Genomic DNA, 22175 nt, shown 5'->3' with positions numbered 1-22175 from the left:
CATTGGGTTCACACAATCAAAACAAAACAAACACAATGGTATATACACAATAATGTGCTCAAGTGAGCAAAAGGCAAATTGCATTAACATAAACATGAGCTCAAGTGAGCAAAGGGTAAAGACAAATGAATTAATGAGCAAGAAATTAAATTACATTAAAGTAAATTGCAAGAATTAAATGCTTGAATTAAAAGTTACTAATTAGTAGTTAGTGTTAGTGTGCCATAAGGCAATTTAGCGCTATGTTAAGCAATCGTAAGTGGACTAATATAGTAGTCACACCTATCTGAGGTCGGTCAATAAAACTATAGACAACAAACACAAGTTAGAGACCATGACTAGTAAGCCAAGCTCCTACAACTTGCCATGCCAAAAGAAAAGAAGAATGACCTTGTATTGATTTAGGTTTTTTGCTTGACCAAGAAGCAACCTATCTTTAATGCAAATCAATTCACTTGATCTTTGATCAAGATGAATTTGATTTGAATCAAAGAAGGTTAAGCCCCTCATATGTCAAGGCTAACCACCAATCTTTAACTCATTGGTCAAAAAGAAAAAAAGAAGAAGAAGAAGAAGAAGAAATGGAATGTACATAATTGAAATTTAAATGACATAACCAACACACATTGATCAAACATGAATGGAATCAAACTCAATCAATGGTAAACAGAAGTGAGATGAAGCTTAGAAGTCAAGAAACAACAAAAATATTTTTGGTAATTTTTGGAATTAAAATAATACTTGAATTAAAATAAACAAATAAAGGTCAAACTTCAAATCCAATTCAAATCAACTTGGAAAAGTCCAATTGGATCATCATAAGTTCAACATGGTCAAACAAGGTTTAACAAAAAATTTCATCATATTTTGAAAACAGAAACTAATTTTAAACAATTAAAAATGAAGAAAAATAACATAATTGAACTAAAATCTCAAATAAATCTCAAATCAATTAAGAAATTGATGAGAATATTTTTCATGGATTCATCATCATTCAAAGATGTTAAGAAAATATTTTTGGCATTTTTAAACATTGGAAAGTATTTTAAATGAATTAAAAATAACCAGAAAAGAGAAAATTCACAAAAAATATTAAATGGAATCATAAAAAATATTAAAAATCATTTTTAGAAACTAGAATTTAAAAGGGAAATAATGTAATTGGTCCCATATTTTTATGATTAAAAATGAAGAAGTTATGAATTTTTAAAATAAAATGGAATTAAAGAAAATAAAATGAAAAATCAGAAAATAGGAAAAATCATGGAGCGTCTGATCTTGTCTCATTAATTGATGTGGCGCATCAAATGGTTGATAAACGCGCGCTCATGGTAGGCTTTGGTCAAAAGAGAAACACGCTTCATTTAAAAAAGTCATAACACTCAAGGGTCCAGGTTAGATCAGAAGCAACGCATCCAATGGCCATGAACTCGTCCAAGTGGGGACGGTGGTGGAAACCACCGTCTTCTCCGGCCAGACTCACCGTTCCGGCCAAAATTTACAGGTTTTCAAACCTTCATTAAAATGCACGATCTATACATCTTTAGAAAGCTGGGGTGATGTACATCACCCCTATGACCTTGGTTTCCACTCAAGACCTCTATGGAGAGAGAAATCTGAGATGGAAATTTGTGGTGTTCAATCTGAGTTTGCTCAATTCATGAAATTAAAAGCTCAAATCAATTGCCTCTCACATGAGGACTTCAGAGGTACCAAGCAATGCAAGAAATGATCAATATCCAAGTAGTTTCGAATGAAAACAGTTTGAACAACAACCTTTGAAGTGCAACTTTACAAGGCCTAATATACTCCAATTCTTTGATGCAGTGTGTTCTTGAGGTAGCAAGGAAGCAAGGTTTAGGAATTGAAGTTCAAAGATCAACCAATGAAGTTGAAAATTGAACTTGAAAATTGGAAAAGAAAACTCAGAATTCCTTTTAATGGAGGTTGGGATTTCACTTGTGCAGCAGTTCAGGTGCCTTGAGGTTGGATTTTGAAGAGAATGCAGCACTATATTTATAGGCAAGACTGATGCAAGCAAGGAGAAAACTCATGTGCATGTGAAGTTGGGTCCTCCATGCATGGGCCTGTACAGGCACATGGGAGGCCCAAATGCAAGTTGAACTCACATGGATCAGGTTTGGACGTGCAGATTTCGTTGCAATGGAGTGTGCGCAAATATTCAACATGTTATGCATAAATGAACACAAATCTTCACCTCTTCGAAAATACCCTTTTCAAAAATGAAACATAGGAATGTGGGTAATGGTTGGAAAGGCCTTGACATGAGGAACAAATGTTATGTTGAACAAAAATCCATTTGGAGTTGGGAAATTATTGAAAACAGGTCATGAAGTTCAAGGTACAAAACATGTATATGGAAATTTAGCCAAAATGGACCAACTTCAAGCCCTTCTGTTTCAATGATGCAAGCCTCAAATGACAAAACCTCCAACATCAAAGTTGTAGATCTTTTCAAGACAATCAATTTGGACTTAAATTTTGCATCATTTGGATTTTTTATGAGAAATCTATGAGCACTTGAAGTTGGATTTTTTCACATTTCAATGACTTTGGTCCAAAGTGACCTATAATGTTTTGTATTATCACATGTGTTTCTTTTAGGATTATGAAATTTTGTACAACATAACATTTTAAGTATACATCTTAAAATTTCCAATGCATTTAGTCCCACGTCAAAATCATGAAAAATGAAGGAGTTAGGTCCTTGGGAAGTTGACCCAAAATTAGGGTTTCAGTCAAAGTGACCTATAATGTTTTGAAATGAATGATGACTTTCCAAGTTTCAAATGGATTTTTGATGAACATGAAAGTTGTTCATTTGGTTCTTAATAACCTTTTTTATCTTGGGATGATCTTCATTTGAGAAACACATCAAAAGTTAGGTCTCAGTGGATTTCAAATTAGTCAGATGAATTGACTGATCAACTTCTCAAGTCCAAACTTCAAATCTTAATGAATGGATGATTGAGAGGACTCATATAAGCTCAAATATGCATGAAATGATGAATTAAATAACTTCCCTTGATTTTATTTGATCATGGGTTGAGGTTGCTTCATGAGCAAGGCACAGTCAATGCACAGTTGAATTAGGGTTTCCTTGGGAAACAATCCTCAAGCCCTTTGGTTTATCTTGATCAAATTGACAAATTGAGATACTTGGGAGGCATATATGATGATTGATATCTTGGGAACCATTGTCATGCTTGCTTCCAACTTCATCTAGCCACTCTTTGAGCATGGGGGTCTCCTAGGAGCCTTGGATCACATGATTGCTCAAGCTTCAAAACAAAAGATGTTAGTGACATATTTTTGTGCTTTTGGTTAGTAAACAAAAATAATAAAAGCAATAATATACAATTCAAGCATGCTTGGTGGTCTCAAACCAACTCACACAAGTCCCAACCCAAGGGTTAAGGAGCCAAAATGCTATGATCCTTGAGGCAAATGCAATGAGCAATGATATGATGCCATGAGGGATCTTAGGGTCAAAATTAGGGTCTTACATGGTCACTGCCTTGAAGTTATTAAAGGATCTGAACAACATAATCCTGGAAGAACTCGTCAGCTCCCTCAGGAGTCATGAGATAGAGCTAGAGGAAGACGAACCTCAAAAGAAAAGCAAATCAGTGGCTCTGAAGTCCAGATCAAAAAGATGAAAGCCAGAAAGGAACAAGGCCTTTCAAGCTGAAGAAGAAGACGACGATGATTCTGAAAAGGATGATTCTGATGATGAAGAAGAGTTATCTCTTTTATCTAGAAGAGCCAAACAACTCTGGAGAAAAAGGAATAACAACTTCAGAAGACCCAGACAAAAGGGAGATCATTCAGAATCAACCTCCAGAAGCAGACCAAACAAAGAGGTAACTTGCTATGAATGTAAAGAACCAGGACACTACAAAACGAATGTCCAAAACTCAAGAAATATATTTCCATAAAATAAGGACTCAAGAAAAACTCCTTCAAAACAAAGAAGGGGCTCATGGCTACCTGGGATGACTGAATCTAACGCCTCAGAATCAGACTCTGAAGAGGAACAAACAAAGGTTGCATTCATGGCTACCACATCTGGAAGTTTATCCATAAGAGAATCTGACTCTGAAGAGGTATTTTCTGATCTCTCTCGCTCTGATCTGGAAGCCTGTTTATCAGAATCTCTAAGCTCTTATCAGAAACTTAGGCAAAAATTCAAGATCCTAAAAAGGGTCCATGAAGAAACTGTTGAAGAATGTGATAAGCTTGAGATAGAAGTTTCTGAACTTAAAGGAAACATTTTTGTCCTCGAAAAAGAAAATGAACTTTCAACCAAAAAATGTTTAAAACTTGAAGAAACTCTTTCCAAAGCTCCACCAACTTCTGACACCATCATATATAAATATGAAAAGGCATTTCAGAAATTTCTGAAAAATGGGTTTGAAAGAAGCAAAATGGCTTCTATGATTTATGGCATTAGTCACAATAAGAAAAGAGGAATTAGATATGACTCTGATGAAGATGGGAAAATACCTTCTACAGAGGACAAGCCTAAATCTCCTTTTTGGTATCATTACACACATGCACATACACAAAGATTTAAGAATTTCAGAAAACCCAAAGTTTCCAGAAACTCTGGAAGAACTAATCATAATGGACCCAAAAGATTATGGGTACCAAAAGATAAAATAGTATATGTTGCAGATATCCTGTGAAGTAGAGTTAAAACACCAATCATGGTACCTGGACTCTGTATGCTCGCGACACATGACGGGAAGAAAACATATGTTCCAAAGCCTGGAACTTAAAGAAGTTGGATTTGTAGGCTTTGGAGGAAATCAGAAAGGAAGAATCAGAGGATCTGGAATGGTTGGTAATAGATCTCTTCCATCTATTTCTGATGTTCTTTACGTAGAAGGATTAATGCATAACTTGTTATCCATAAGTCAATTAAGTGGCAGCGGTTATAATATAATATTTAATCAAAAAACGTGCAAAGCTATTAATCAGAAAAATGGAACAATTCTTTTCACTAGTAAGAGGAATAACAACAGTTACAAAATTAAGCTTTCAGATCTAAAAGATCAAAATGTAAAATGTTTAATGTCTGTAAATGAAGAGCAACGGGTATGGCATAGACGCTTGGGCTACATTAGCATGAGGAGGATTTCTCAGCTATATAAACTTAAGTTAGTCAGAGGCCTACCTAAGCTGAAGTTCTCTTCAGATGCTCTTTGTGAGGCATGTCAGAAGGTAAAATTTTCTAAAACAACTTTCAAAAATAAAAATGTTGTTTCTACCTCTAAACCTCTGGAACTTCTTCACATTGACTTGTTTGGACCTATTAAGACATCATCAGTCAATGGTAAGAAGTATGGACTTGTCATTGTTGATGATTATAGTCGTTGGATATGGGTAAAATTCCTAAGACACAAGAATGAGTCACACTCTGTGTTTACTAGCTTCTGCTCAAAAGTGCAAAATGAAATTGACTCTAAAATCATCAGAGTCAGAAGTGATCATGGTGGGGAATTTGAAAAAAAAATTGAAGAATTTTTTTAATTCTAATGGAATATCCCATGATTTCTCCTGTCCTAAAACTCCACGACAAAATGGAGTTATAGAAAGGAAGAATAGGACTCTTCAAGAAATGGCCAGAACCATGATCAATGAAACAAATGTAACTAAGCACTTCTGGGCTGAAGCGGTGAATACAACATGTTATATTCATAATAGAATCTCCATTAGACCTATTCTTGAGAAGACTCCTTATGAACTGTGTAAGGGAAGAAAACCCAACATTTCCTATTTTTCATCCTTTTGGGTGTTCTTGCTTTATCCTAAATACTAAAGACAATCTGAACAAGTTTAACTCTAAAGCACAAAAATGTATTATGATGGGATACTCAGAACGCTCTAAAGGCTATAGAGTATACAATACAGAAACATTAATTGTGGAAGAATCAATACATGTCAGATTCGATGATAAGCTTGACTCTGAAAAGTCAAAGCTAGTTGAGAATTTTGCAGAATTGGAGATAACACTTGCATGTTCTAAGGAAAAGGATAAAGAATCTGAAGAAGCAGAAAAGGGAACTTCAGAAGCACTTGAAGTCACATTAAATAATAAAAGATCAAGAACTAGATAAAACTTTTATGAAGAATTGATTATGTGGAACAAAAATGAACTTGTCAGAACAAGATCAACATTCAAAGGTTCTGAAGAAACACTTCTAGGACTAGTATCTCTGATAGAGTCAACATCCTGTGAAGAAGCACTTCAAGACAAAGAATGGATTCTGGCAATGAAAGAAGAACTTGATCAATTTGCAAAGAAGGATGTCTGTGATCTTGTACCAAAACCCAAGGTAACCCACATGATTGGAACCAAATGAGTGTACAAAAACAAACTCAATGAAAATGGTGAAGTGGTCAGAAACATAGCACGATTGGTGGCACAAGGTTATAGTCAACAAGAAGGTATTGACTACAGTGAAACCTTTGCTCCAGTCGCCAGGTTAGAATCTATATGTTTACTTATATCTTTTGCTATAAATTACTCCATCAAACTATATCAGATGGATGTCAAAAGTGCGTTTCTGAATGTATATATTTCTGAAGAAGTGTATGTTCATCAGCCTCCTGGATTTGAAAACTCAAAATGTCAAGAACACATTTTTAAACTGAAAATCCCTTTATGGTCTAATAAAAGCTCCTAGAGATTGGTATGAAAGACATAGTTCTTTTCTTCTGGAAAATGATTTTATCAGAGGCAAAGTCGATTCTTCACTCTTCTGTAAAAACATTAGAAACGACCTTATGATCTGTCAAATATATGTTGATGACACAATTTTTGGTTCTGCTAACCCCTCTGTCTGTCAAGAATTTTCTGAGCTAATACAGGCTGAATTCGAAATGAGTCTGGTGCAAGAACTAAAGTTCTTTCTGGGAATTCAAATCAATCAAACATTAGATGCTACTTATGTTTATCAAAGCAAATACATAAAAGACATTCTGAAGAAGTTTGAAATGTCAGAAAGCAAACCAGGAAAAACTCCTATGCACCCCACTTGCATTATGGAGAAAGAAGAGGTAAGTTAAAAGTTTGTCAGAAACTCTATCGTGGTATGATAGGTTCTCTTCTCTATCTGACAGCTACACGACCAGATATATTATTCCGCGTTTTTCTCTATGCCAGATTCCAGTCAGATCCAAGGGAATCTCACTTAACTGCTATTAAGAGAATCCTAAGGCATCTAAAAGGAACACCTAACATTGGCATGATGTATAAGAAAACATCAGAGTATAGGCTTTCTGGGTATTGCGATGCAGATTACGCTGAAGACAGATTGGAACCTAAAAGCACATCTGGGAACTGTCAGTTTCTGGGAGGAAATCTCATCTCATGGGCTAGCAAAAGATAACCAACCATTGCACTCTCAACTACAGAAGCAGAATACATCTGAGCTTCACTATGCAGTATTCAGATAATCGGGATGAAAAACCAGCATGAGGACCTTCAGATATATGAGAGTAACATCCATATCTTTTATGATAATACTGCTGCCATATGTGTAAGTAAGAACCCTATTTTATATTCTAGAGTGAAGCACATTAAAATTAAACACAATTTTATCAGAGATTGTGTTCAGAAAGGGGTAATAAGTTTAAAATTCATAGATACATACCATCAATGGGCTGATATATTCACAAAACCCTTAGTTGAAGATAGATTTTCCTTCACTCTGAAACATTTAAACATGACAGATTGCCCATAATGATTTTGAACTCGTGTTTCTCCTCTGATGTTAAATAAGCTCTGACTTAACCATTGTTGGTCATCTGGTTCTGGTTCTGATACTTCTACCAGTTAGATGTTATCTGAATTAGAATCCCTCTGAATCAGAAATCCTTTGGTATTCTTGATGTCAGAAACATCAACACGTGGTTTCTCAAACATGTGGCCTTGGATCTTCTATACAGCTGTCTAGCTCAGAACTCAAGAGCCAAACTGTTGAGATATCCTCGAGCAGTGTGCATATTTTTGAGATTATACAACCATCATTAGCTACAATTAATTCTCCCCAAGCGTGTCAACTCAGATTTCTGAAATAATTAAATATGATGTTTCTTATTCTCCTCTAACGCTGTCGTTTTGCATGCTACATGTTGTGTATATATATGTTTCACAATTCTCACTTTCACACTTTTCACTCACAAACCTACACAAAACCCTCTTGTACTCAACATTCCTCAATTTCATCAATGTTCTTCAAATCTTCATCAACATTCAACAACATCTTCATCTTCTCCAAATGGATTCTTAACAACAACAGGTCTACAACTACTCCCAACAAATGGAAGCAAATGAACAAATTACTGAAGCCCCCCAACAAACCACTACAGAAACTGCTACAACCTCAACAACTCTTTACAAGGAACCCCACGTCCTTGATCGTCCCCCTCACATAAACCTTGCCACACCTTTTGAAAAGCTGGAGGTACTATGTGAATCACTGGTGGTTTTTGAAAATGAAGTGAAATGGAATTGATCTCACTGAGGATCTGAAGAAACAAGGTTGGGGAATAAATTTCAGAGACTCTATGGTCCCATATATACCTTCCGCGTCAAAGAGTTCTAGAGATTCACAGACTGCGATGACCACTGCATAGTTTCCTATGTTTTGGGTGTTAAGATGGTCATCACCGAAAAGTCTATTGCCAAGCTTCTGGATATGGGGAAAACAGGGGGCATAAGGATTTACAACATAAACTCTTCAAACAAAGCTCTGAAGGCAAATCCTCTAAGAACAGGGAACTTCACCAGAATCTGAGGGTCTGAAGATCATTCTGGGTACCATCCACCACCGTCCAGCTTCAAACTCTTATGACTACATCAACACAGATTATAAGTGCATCTTATATTGCCTTCACAGAGGGATGAAGATAAACCTCCCAATGTTACTCTTCAAGTATCTGAGGGATTCAGTCATAGATACAAGGAACCACATGAAGCCCAGAAACTAAATTCCTCTAGGGGAGGCTCATCTCTGACGTTCTGATCGAAAATGGGTTGGTGGACCGTCTGATATCCCACAATCTGATGGAAGATGTGACTGTAGACGTTGGCAAACCTCTGAATGCCAAAAATTTGAAGAGCATGAGGGTCATTGAAAAAGTCTTAGGCAAGCCAACTCTGGACACATCCTAGGAAGCTCTGAAGGATCATAGAAAGATTCCAAATGGTCTCTATCTGTTCTCCAAGATAGATCCTCCTGAGATCATTGCCTATTACCTCTAGGATCTGACATCTCAAGGAGTGGATATCTCATAGTTCTTAGTGGATTGGATACCAGAACATCCACTAAACTCCATGAAGAGGATGATAGATCCCTCTGAAAGAAAGTCGAAGAAGATGACTCTGAATTTGGGAGAAACTTCAGAAAGCAGACTGCCTATGCCTCTGAACTCCTTTATCTCAAGTAAGTCAATTCCCTCTAAAACACTTTCAAATTCTAATTTAAAGCAACTATCTTCCTATCTACCTCAACCATCATCTACCTATACCAACTCTGAACCTACCATATCTATTCCAACTCCATCTGAACCTCACAACTCTAACCCTTCCTCGCCCCCTTACAACAATTCAATCTCACTACCACAACACTTCCTATATCTGAAGCTTTACTTCTAACTGAACCCATCTCACCTCCCTCCTTAACTCCCCCATCACCACCTTACTATGACATGTCTTCTGACTCTGAACATCCAGAAACCATTAACCATCCATCTCTAATATTGAACCAACTCCAAGCCATATCACTATTTAACCAGCCTCCATCTGTGCCAGAAACCTCAGTGCCTTCACCATCGGAACCTCAAACAGAACCTCCATCCAAACCTCCCACTGAACCTTCATCTGAACCCCCTACTAAACAACCCTCTGACCCTCCCACTGAAACCACCCTCACCTCATCAGAACCCCTTAATCCATCATCTGAACATGAACCAACCTTCCATACCCTAGAAGAGTCAGTTGCCTTATTTTCAGAATCGTCAATTGTGAAGCTCATAACATTGTCTGAACAATCCAGCCTAAGTGATAATCCCTTTAAAGTGAGGAATCATTGGAATTGTTTTCTTAGATGGATGACATCTGAGGTCTTCAAGCTGAAAGGACTCTCCGAGCAAGTCAGAAATGACTATATCAGAGAAGCTAAGGAGAGGCTAGAGGAACGTCTGGCCATAGAAGCTGAAGAGAAAGCATGCCAGGTGTAGCGGTAAATTCATGATCATCAAGCTATGGATAATCTATAGATCAAATAACAAGAGTCGCCACCGCGCTTTTATTGTTTCCAAGGGAAAAGGGAAAAAGTACGAACAAAACCCAAAGGTAAGAAGTTTTCAAATCAAAACTAATAAAATGTCAGAGATTACAGGTAAGGGGGGCCTTTTTTGTATGCATATGTATTTGGTACAAAATGATGTTTACAAACAAATAGAATTGGGGGGGGGGGGGTGAGAAAAGAATTTATTAATTATATTTTTTGTGTTTGGCAAGACCTTCGATCTTGTGCCTACGTACCAACATAAAAATGAGGGATCAAAACCTCGTAGTTCGTGATACAAATTTCAAAGTGGATGCATTGCTTTTAACAAAAAATTAGTTTGAAAGGCACAAAGGCCTAAAAATGGTTTGGATGAGTTAGTTCTTTTTGGCTTTTTGAAAGTTTAAGTCAAATATTGTTAAGTTTATTTACAAATTTGATTTAAGAAAAGAAGTTTGAAAATGCAATGGCATAAGGCCAAAGTTTCTATCTTTTTGCAAAGTGGTCAAAGTTTGGAACAAAATAAGTTCAATCAAAGAAGATTTCGAAAAGGGAGGGAGAGATTTTGAAATTAAAGAAATGTGGAGAAGATGAAGAGACTAATCCTATGCACAAAATTAAAAGTTAAGAGTTGAAAAGATCGGACCAAATGGGTAGCAATCCAATAGACAAGAATGTCAATAGAAACCCAGAATTCCCTTGGGCATTCAGAATCAAGTAACATACAAATGCACAATTATATTATCTTGAAGAGCAAAGACATCAAATAAAGATAGCCACATCGAAGCCTTAGCCATTCCATGATCTTCTTCAAGATTAGCCCATGTAGGAGATGAATTCCACAAGTCACAGGTTCAAAATAACAGCTTTACAATGACCATGTTGCAGATGAACTCAGAGGGATCTTGAGTGATGTATCAGATGAAGTCTCAAATTGCAAGCACTTGGTCTCTCAACAAGTTGGCATTGGCCAAGTCCTTTAGCATAGGAATGTTGCCTAAGTTCTAAGTCCATTTGTCCAAGATCAAGCCAAAAGTCCACACAAACGTTTTTAGGATTTTTGTTGTTATTATGTACATTAATGGTCAAAGACCACACAAACAAGCAAAGTATACACAAACAAGATATATCACACAATATGGTGCAAGTGGACAAAGAGAAAATTGCATTAACATAAACAATTAGAATGATATGAACAATGGCAAATGAATAAAGGCAAGAATTAAATGACATTAAAATAAATGGCTTGAAATTAAAAGTTAGTTGTTAATGAGTTAGAAGTTTGCTTTTGCTTTTCATTTTAAGACATTCTTTGGAGAACACTCAACTCACTTATCACAAGCATGGATCCTTGAGCCAAGACATCTTCCAAAGTAAGGAAAAAAGGCCAAGTTTCCATACAATATCATGAAAGAGGGGACACTTACAATCTCACTAACTAGAATGTTATGCCTTTTGTGTCACAAATTTAGTGCTATGTTAAGCAATCGTAATTGGACTTATGTAGAAGTCACAACTATTTGAGGTCGGGCAATAGAACTTTGGTGTTAATGCATGTTAGAGACATAGTATAATGGACTATGCTCATGAAACATACCACACATAAAAAGAATATGCAAAAGAGGTGGCCTAATCTCATCCATACTCATGTTAATTTTTCAATCAACTAGTTTTAGGATTTTTGAGACATCATAAGCTAAATGAGATGAATGCATAAAGAAGGGGAATGAGATGAAGAGGGAGGGGAATGGATCAAAACTCAAATTGATCAAAGGAGGACTTTTACCAAATTAATATCATCCATTCATTTTGGTAGATGGAATGTACATTCCATCAATCCCCTAAATCCAATGACATTAACTTGACAAAGTCAAATCAACCTTGACCAAGGCCCAACAACAAGAGTCAAACACAAACAAGTCATCACAATTGGTCAACAAAAATTATTTGGCATTTATTAAAATTAAAAATACTAGAATAATACATTTAAATTAAATATGGTTTGTCAAATTCCTAAAACCTCATCAAAACACCAAATAAATGGCCATGAGATTTATCATAGGTCAAACAAGGTCAAAGGACCTTGGAGAAAAATTTTCATAATTTTTAAAGAATTAAAAGTATTTTTAAACAATTAAAAACAAATGCAAAATCAATTAAATTATGAAAAATATTAATAATGATCCAAAAAATAATTTTAATTTAGAATATGAAAGAGGAAATTATTTGAAATTTTTTGGTGAAACTCTCATATTTTTTGGATCAATATTAAAATTAATATGAATTAATGAAAATAAAAGGAATAAAAGAAAATCAGAAAATAACAAAAAAATGTGGACCACTTGATCTCCCTCATTAATTGAGGTGGCAGATCAAGTGGCCACCAACGCGCGTTCCATGGTGCACTGTAGTCAACGTGACATAGGCTTGGTATTTAAAAGCAACACATGAGATTAAAACAATTTGAAAAGGATCAATGGCTCTGAACCATGCCAACACATCACCGGCGTCCAAAGGCCGGTTATCTTCTCCGGTGACCCTGGTCGGACTGGTTCACTCATCACCATCAAGAAAATGAAAAAGGAGGACATGATCTGAAAGAAAAAATGGCGTAGAGCACGAATATGACCTCAATTTTAACTAACTCCACATATATAGAAAGATATGAGGAGTTGAATTTTGAGGCGTGTCAACTGAGCTGCTTCGATTTGACCTCTAAGCAACTCAATCTTCTTGCCTACATTGGTAGGACTTCAGACAACCAAGGATCCAAGAGAATTAAGTGGAATGAAGAGAGAATCGAAGAGATGAAATTTTCTGGAAAATACCTTCAATGTAGGTCTGGATTCAACTATTCTTGCTTTGGCTCGTGCTTGATCTTGCTTAGGATGCTTGCAGGAGTAGATTAGAATGCACAAAAGGTCTTGGATCCCTGGAGTTTTGAATCTCAAAATAGTGAGAATTCAACTCAATTTCCAATGGAAATTCTCAGGATTATCCTCTCAAATGGAAAGGTTAGGGGTTTAGGATCAAAGCTGGCGCGAATGTATGTTGAATTCTGAGCATATGAAGCTCTATTTATAGTTGGATCATGTAATATTTGCACCTTCCAAATGAGTTTCCAAAATTGGCAATGAGTGATGCATGTGTGCGTGGGCGTGTACAGGCCCATGAAATCATTCCATTTGATCCATTATTTGAGTGTGAGTAAGTCTGAAATCAACTTGGGAGGCAAGGCAAATGTATATGAAGACTTGAAGTTTGATCTTTTCCAATTGATGATGCAATGTCCATGCCATGCGCCGCCCTAGTAATTCTTGTCCAAAATGGATAAAATTGGACTTTTTGGAAAGGTTAGATCAAGAGGAACAACTTTCATGTTCAACACTTTTCCACTTGAAGCTTGTATCATGATGAATTTTTAGGTAGAAGTTTGGAAATTTCAACATGTTGAAAATGTTTCTTAGTGTCAAGCCATGTATCTCAATATTCCATCTTGCTTAACCTTTTATGTGAGCTTCAAATGAGAAACGTGTCTTCGTCAAAGTTATAGCTCTTTCAAAGACCTTCAAAAAAGTCACCAATTTCACGTCATTTGGATTTGAAATGATAGAGTTATTCGTTTTTGAAGTTTGGAAAAGTCATTTGTTCAATGGTATAGGTCAAAAGTGACCTATAATATAACCTCATATCACATGCTCATAAAAGTTGAATTAGCTCTCACTCAAAACATAAAGGTTGAAGTATACATCTCTAATTTGATTGTTCAACTTGGAAATCTTTCATCTCATAAAAAATGAGCAAGTTATGGCTTTGGGGAGTTAACTTTCAAATTAGGGTTTAGACAAAATGACCTATAATGTTTCAACATAGAAAATAATTTTCCAAGCAAAACTAGCTCTAGGTCTCAACATGAAAGTTGTTTGGAATGTCATTTAGAGTAACTTTTCTCTTGGAATCATTCTCATATGGTGAAAATTGTAGGAGATAGGGTCTAGGGAGACCCAGTTTTGATCAGATGAAGTCATCTGGCCAACCACCATCAACCAACTTGCTAACCTTCAATTATATGGACTTTATTGGCTCATGGTAGATCATATATGCATAAGATGATGAATTTTGAAGTTCCCCTTGAGAAATTTGATCAAATGGCAAGATAGCTTGATGGAGAAGTTACTCAGGATACCCAGTCAAACTAGGGTTTCCAAGGCAAATCACCCTCAAACTCTTGAAGAAAACTTGATCAATATAACATGTAGGAATCAATGGAACTCATATATTATGCTCATAACCATTCTTGGATCAATCCATAGATGTTGCCTAACTCTTTTGTATTTTACTAACCAAAGAGCACAACCATGAATTGATCTAAGAATGGTTATGAGTATTATATATGAGTTCCATTGATTCCTACATGTTATATTGATCAAGTTTTCTTCAAGAGTTTGGGAGTGATTTGCCTTGGAAACCCTAGTTTGACTGGGTATCTTGAGTAACTTCTCCAACAAGCTATCTCACCAATTGATAAAATTTCTCAAGGGACACTTCAAAATTCATCATATTATGCATATATGATCTACCATGAGCCAAGAAAGTCAAGAGAATTGAAGGTTAGCAAGTTGGTTGATGGTGGTTGGCCAGATGAATTCATCTGATCAAAACCGGGTCTCCCTAGACCCTATCTCCTACAATTTTCACCATATGAGAATGATTCCAAGAGAAAAGTTACTATAAATTACATTCCAAACAACTTGCATGTTGATACCTAGAGCTAGTTTTGCTTGGAAAATCATTTTCTATGTTGAAACATTATAGGTCATTTTGTCTAAACCCTAATTTGAAAGTCAACTTCCCAAGGCCATAACTTGCTCAATTTTTATGAGATGAAAGATTTCCAAGTTGAACAATCAAATTCAAGATGTCTACTTCAACTTTTATATTTGGAGTGAGAGCTAATTCAACTTTTATGAGCATGTGATATGAGGTTACATTATAGGTCACTTTTGACCTATACCATTGAACAAGTGATTTTTCCAAACTTCAAAAATGCATAACTCTATCATTATAGATCCAAATGACATGAAATTGGTAACTAGTTTGAATTTCTTTGAAAGAGATACAACTTTGATGAAGACACTTTTCTCATTTGAAGCTGACATAAAAAGTTAAGCAAGGTGGAATATTGAGATATATGGCTTGACACTTAGAATTTTTTTTGATATGTTGAAATTTCCAAACTTCCACCTCAAAATTCATCATGTTCCAAGCACCAAATGAAAAAGTGTTGAACATGAAAGTTGTTCCTCTTGATCTAACCTTTCCAAAAAGTCCAATTTCATCCATTTTGGACAAGAATTGCTAGGGCTGCGTATGGCATGAACATTGCATCATCAAGTGGCAAAGATCAAACTTCAAGTCTTCATATACATTTGCCTTGCCTCCCAAGTTGATTTCAGACTCTTTTACACTCAATTATGTATCAAATGGAATGATCTCATGGGTCTGTACACGCCCATGCACACATGCATCACACATTGCCAATTTTGGAAAGTCATTTGGACGGTGCAAATATCACATGATCCAGCTATAAATAGAGCTCCATATGCTCAGAATTCAACACACATTCGTGCCAACTTTGATCCTAAACCCCTAACCCTTCCATTTGAGATGATAATCCTGAGAATTTCCATTGGAAATTGAGTTGAATTCTCACTGTTTTGAGATTCAAAACTCCAGGGATCCAAGACCTTTTGTGCATTCTAATCCACTTCTGCAAGCATACTGAGCAAGATCAAGCACAAGCCAAAGCAAGAACAGTTGAATCCAGACCTACTTTGAAGGTATTTTCCAGAAATTTTCATCTCTTCGATTCTCTCTTAATTCCACTTAATTCTCTTGGATCCTTGGTTGTCTGAAGTCCTACCAATGTAGGCAAGAAGATTGAGTTGCTTAGAGGTCAAATCGAAGCAACTCAGTTGACACGCCTCAAAATTCAACTCCTCATATCTTTATATATATGTGGAGTTAGTTAAAATTGAGGTCAGATTCATGCTCTACGCCATTTTTTCTTTCAGATCATGTCCTCCTTTTTCATTTTCTTGATGGTGATGAGTGATCCAGTCCGGCCAGGGTCACTGGAGAAGATGACCGACTTTTGGACGCCAGTGATGTGTTGGCATGGTTCAGAGCCATTGATCCTTTTCAAATTGTTTTAATCTCGTGCGTTATTTTTAAATACCAAGCATGTGCCGCGTTGACTCAAGTTCACCATGGAACGCGCGCTGGTGGCCACTTGATATGCCACCTCAATTAATGAGGGAGATCAAGTGATCCACGTTGAATTTCATTTTAATTGCTTTATTTTCATTAATTCATATTAATTTTAATATTGATCCAAAAAATATGAGAATTTCACCAAAAAATTTCGAATAATTTCCTCTTTCATATTCTGAATTAAAATTATTTTTTGGATCATTATTAATATTTTTCATGATTTAATTGATTTTGCATTTCTTTTTAATTGTTTAAAAATACTTTTAGGTCTTCAAAAATTCTGAAATTTTTTCTCCAAGGTCCTTTGACCTTGTTTGACCTATGATAAATCTCATGGCCATTTATTTGGTGTTTTGATGAGGTTTTAGGAATTTGACAAACCATATTTAATTTAAATGTATTATTTTAGTATTTTTAATTTGAATAAATGCCAAATAATTTTGTTGACCAATTGTGATGACTTGTTTGAGTTTGACTCTTGTTGTTGGGCCTTGGTCAAGGTTGATTTGACATTGTCAAGTTAATATCATTGGATTTAGGGGATTGATGGAATGTACATTCCATCTCCCAAAATGAATGGATGATATTAATTTGGTAAAAGTCCTCCTTTGATCAATTTGAGTTTTCATCTATTCCCCTCCCTCTTCATCTCATTTCCCTTCTTTATGCATTCATCTCATTTGGCCTATGATATCTCAAAGTCCTAAAGCTAGTTGATTGAAAAATTAACATGAGTATGGATGAGATTAGGCCACACCTTTTGCATATTCTTTTTTTGTGTGGTATGTTTTATGAGCATAGTCCATTATACTATGTCTCTAACATGCATTAATACCAAAATTCTATTGCCCGACCTCAAATAGTTGTGACTTCTACATAAGTCCAATTACGATTGCAACAATCACAAATAAGGGATCACACACAAGGCAAACAAAGGTCAAGGGATGAATCAAGTCATTGTCAAGATCAATCATCCATTTTGGTGGATTATGGTTTGCACCTTATCAACACCCAAGTTCCATTGATATTGACAAGACTTGATTGGATCAACCAAGAATCAAGGGTTTGTTGCAAGTCACGGGCATGGAGTCTGGGTAAGAACCATCCCAAACGAGTGAACTAAGGATAAAAACCTGTAGATCATGTTCTAAGAAGTTCCCAGAGTCTTAATTCCATCTATCGGATATTACAGGTTAAGATGACTGACTCATCGACCCATAATATTCTCAAGAGAAACTCGTCTGAGTGTAGTATCGCGTAACAACTGTTATCAAGTCTACACTTGAACAGTTTCCGCACTACGTCCTAAATAGGCCAATAGGGGGTAAATGTTCTATGGTCCTCAGCTTCTCAGACCCAAATTAGAGATAGTAATGCCTAACCATAAATACTTGTGTGACATTTCCAAATCCAAAAGAGTCTCCACTGAGCAGATGGATCTCAAGCCAACTTGTTAAGGACTACTCCACACAAGTCGAACATGACTATACCATCCTCCTATCTTAATTGCACTCAAGTTCGGGTTAGAACTTATCTCACCACTCAGAGATCACCAAGCACAACAAGCAGATTATATCACACATACATATATACAAATATATACACACACAAAAGTAGGCTAAACCCACTGGAGACTACTCCCCAGCAGAGTCACCACTTAATTTTTGTAGCGGTAAATTCATGATCATCAAGCTATTGATAAGCTAGAGATCAAATAACAAGAGTCCTCTACACGACTCGGAGATTAGGCCACCTCTTCTGCATATTCTTTTTGTGTGTGGTATGTTTCATGAGCATAGTCCATTATACTATGTCTCTAACATGCATTAACACCAAAATTCTATTGCCCGACCTCAAATAGTTGTGACTTCTACATAAGTCCAATTACGATTGCTTAACATAGCGCTAAATTTGTGACACAAAAGGCATAACATTCTAGTTAGTGAGATTGTGAGTCTCCCCTCTTTCATGGTATTATGTGGAAACTTGACATTTTTTACTTCCTTTGGAAGATGTATTGGCTCAAGGATTCATGCTTGTGATAAGTGGGTTGAGTGTTCTCCAAAGAATGTCTTAAAATGAAAAGCAAAAGAAAACAATACTAACTTCTAACCCATTAACAACTAACTTTTAATTTCAAGCTATTTACTTTAATGTCATTTAATTCTTCCCTTTATTCATTTGCCGTTATTCATATCATTCTAATTGTTTATGTTAATGCAATTTTCACTTTGTCCACTTGGACCATATTATGTGGTATTTCTTGTTTGTATAGACTTTGCTTGTTTGTGTGGTCTTTGACCATTAATGTACATAATAACAACAAAAATCCTAAAAAACTTTTGTGTGGACTGTTGGCTTGATCTTGGACAAATGGACTTAGAACTTAGGCAACATTCCTATGCTAAAGGACTTGGCCAATGCCAACTTATTGAGAAACCAATTGCTTGCAATTTGAGACTTCATCTGATACATCATTCAAGATCCCTCTGAGTTCATCTGCAACATGATCCTTGTGTAGCTGTTATTTTGAACCTGTGACTTGTGGAATTCATCTGCTACATGGGCTATTTTTGAAGAAGATCATGGAATGTCTAAAGCTTGGATGTGGCTATCTTTATTTGATGCCTTTCTCTTCAAGATAATATAATTGTGCATTTGTGTGTTGCTTGATTCTAAAAAGTCCAAGGGAATTCTGGGTTTCTATTGACATTCTTGTCTATTGGATTGCTACCCATTTGGTCAGATCTTTTCAACTCTTAACTTTTAATTTTGTGCATAGGATTAGTCTCTTCATCTTCTCCCCATTTCTTTAATTTCAAAATCTCTCCCTCCCTTTTCAAAATCTTCTTTGAATGAACTTATTTTATTCTAAACTTTGACCACTTTGTAAAAAGATAGAAACTTTGGCCTCATGCCATTGTATTTCCAAACCCCTTTTCTTAAATCAAACTTGTAAATAAACTTAACTATACTTGACTTAAACTTTCAAAAAGCCAAAAAGAACTAACTCATTCAAACCATGTTTAGGCCTTTGTTCCGTTTAAACTTAATTTTTGTTAAAAGCAATGCATCCATTTTGAAATTTGTATCACGAACTACGAGGTTTTGATCCCTCATTTTTATGTTGGTACGTAGGCACAAGACCGAAGGTCTTGCCAAACACAAAATTATAATTAATGAATTCTTTTCTCATCCCCCCATTCTATTTGTTTGTAAACATCATTTTGTACCAAATACATATGCACACAAAAAGGGCTCCCTAGGAGTACCTAGGACACTTTGGGTGTTAACATCTTCCCTCTGTGTAACCAAATCCCTTACCTATAATCTCTGACATTTTATTAGTTTTGATTTGAAAACTTCTTACTTTTGGGTTTTGTTCATACTTTTTTTCCCTTTTCCCTTGGAAACAATAAAAGCGCGGTGGCGACTCTTGTTATTTGATCTCTAGCTTATCCATAGCTTGATGATCATGAATTTACCGCTACAGGGAGCCATAGTATATCTGACCCTGAAATTATCCTTTTCTAATTATTGTGAAGTATCATTGTTTCATCAAAAGTCTGAAGTTTTGTCATCATCAAAAAGGGGGAGATTATTAGAACAAGATTTTGGTTATGCAATTTATCTCTAAGTTTTGATGATAACAAAGGATGAAACATTTTGGTACCTTAATAAAATTCTCTAAGTGTGCAGGACTCTAACAAAAAAATGAATCTGATGAAACAACATTTGACGTCACAAAAGTCCAGAACAGTTGACTTAGAGTTAAAGGTATTCGCTCTGACTCTGAACACAACGATGTCCACAACATCTATCATCTGGAACTCTGCATCTGAAGGATCTCACATATGAAAACTCTATTGATCTTTACATTAGAAGGATGTCTAATCAGATATAAGTCAAGAACTTCTGAAGAAGACACTACATTCAACTATCGGAAGAATACCAGATCTAAGAAAACAATCTGGATTCCACGCACTCTGAATCACACCCAACAGAACAGAATCAAGAATTTAACAGCGAATTATTCCAAATATGGTATGAATCTCAACATGGATAAACATTGAATACTCTTCTAAACTTCTATAGAAAGGATAACAAAATTAATGTCATTAAGTCCCATTATTGGCAAGATATCAGCATCAACACTCCATTCAACGGTATCATCTCTAAGCACTATAAAAAGGTCCAACTATCATCATACCAAGACACGAAGCTATCCTACAAGAATTCTGAACATCAAAATTCAATCATATACTAAATTCTTATTTTACGTTATCACACGAGTTGTTTCTCTTAGTGTGATTTTCTATTGTTCTTACTGTGCTCATATTGCTTATCTAGAAGCATTAAACACCTTCTTGTATTTCTAAAATAGTTATTGTAAAGTTCCTCAAGTGACTTGTGAAGTCTATAGACTTGAGAGGGCTAAGAGATCATTATACTCTTAGAAGTTTGTTGTAATCTTTCTAGATTATTGGATTAAGTCCTTATTGAAGGCGAAATCACTTTGGTCGGGTGGACTGGAGTAGCTCTGTATTTCAAGCGAACCAGGATAACTTATGTGTTGTTTGTCTTTTATTTGTGTGTATGTAGAAACTCCAAAAGTTTTTATTGTCTGTGAAAACAATTCAAACCCCCATTTCTTGTTTTCCTCCACCTTCAGGGGGTAAGGGGATTTACTCTTAATATGGTGTATAATGCATGATTTCATAAAGGGAAGTCCTTGATCCCATTAGATTTTTTCCTAAATTGTTATTTTGTTGAACGATTGATGAACATGAATGAAATTATGAAATAGCATGAATTATATGATGTGTTATGTGATTTTCGTGCATTGTTTTACCATGTAGTTTATGTTTTCTTGTTCGTGATGTTAGTAAAAATCAGTGTCATATGTGAGGTGATGATTTTCATGAATAAAGTATGTAAAATCCATGATTAATTGAGTGAATTGCATGTTAATTGATATATAAATGATATATTATTGTTATATGATGTTTTCCCAATTGTTGTTGTTCGATTTGGGGTATGGGAAGAGAAAATCAGAGTTCTGAATTAAACTCCAATGGCAAACACACAAGTTCTGTTTCTGCTTCAGGGTAACATGCATCACCCTAATGACGCCCTGGTCGTCATGTGCTGCGAAGCATTACTTATTCAGTGAAGCATTACTTATGTTGATAGTAGCAATTACTTATGTTGATAGTAGCAATTTTATATGCTCTAGTTCGATGGTGTGTATTCATGAGCGAGTAGCTGATTCCATATGGGAATCGGTGAAGCGTTACTTATGGTGATAATAGCGATTTTTGTGTGCTCTGATCCTATGGTGGGGATTCAGAGTGAGATGGACATGTGTTGTGCATAATGGTGCCGCATGCATTGTTGAGTCGTGGTGTTGAGTACATTTGCATTCATTATTTGCATATGTATTGAATGATTATGTTGATATTGGTGAATGAGAATACTTGGTGATATTTCTGAATGAATCGTGTTAAATACTTGTTAATGTTTGTTTAGGCTACCATTACATGCTTTTGCACCATTATATATTATGAGCGTATTCTCACC

The sequence above is a fragment of the Lathyrus oleraceus genome, chromosome 5 (assembly GCF_024323335.1).
Source record: "Lathyrus oleraceus cultivar Zhongwan6 chromosome 5, CAAS_Psat_ZW6_1.0, whole genome shotgun sequence".
NCBI classification, from domain to species: domain Eukaryota; kingdom Viridiplantae; phylum Streptophyta; class Magnoliopsida; order Fabales; family Fabaceae; genus Lathyrus; species Lathyrus oleraceus.
This window is presented reverse-complemented; position numbering follows the sequence as displayed.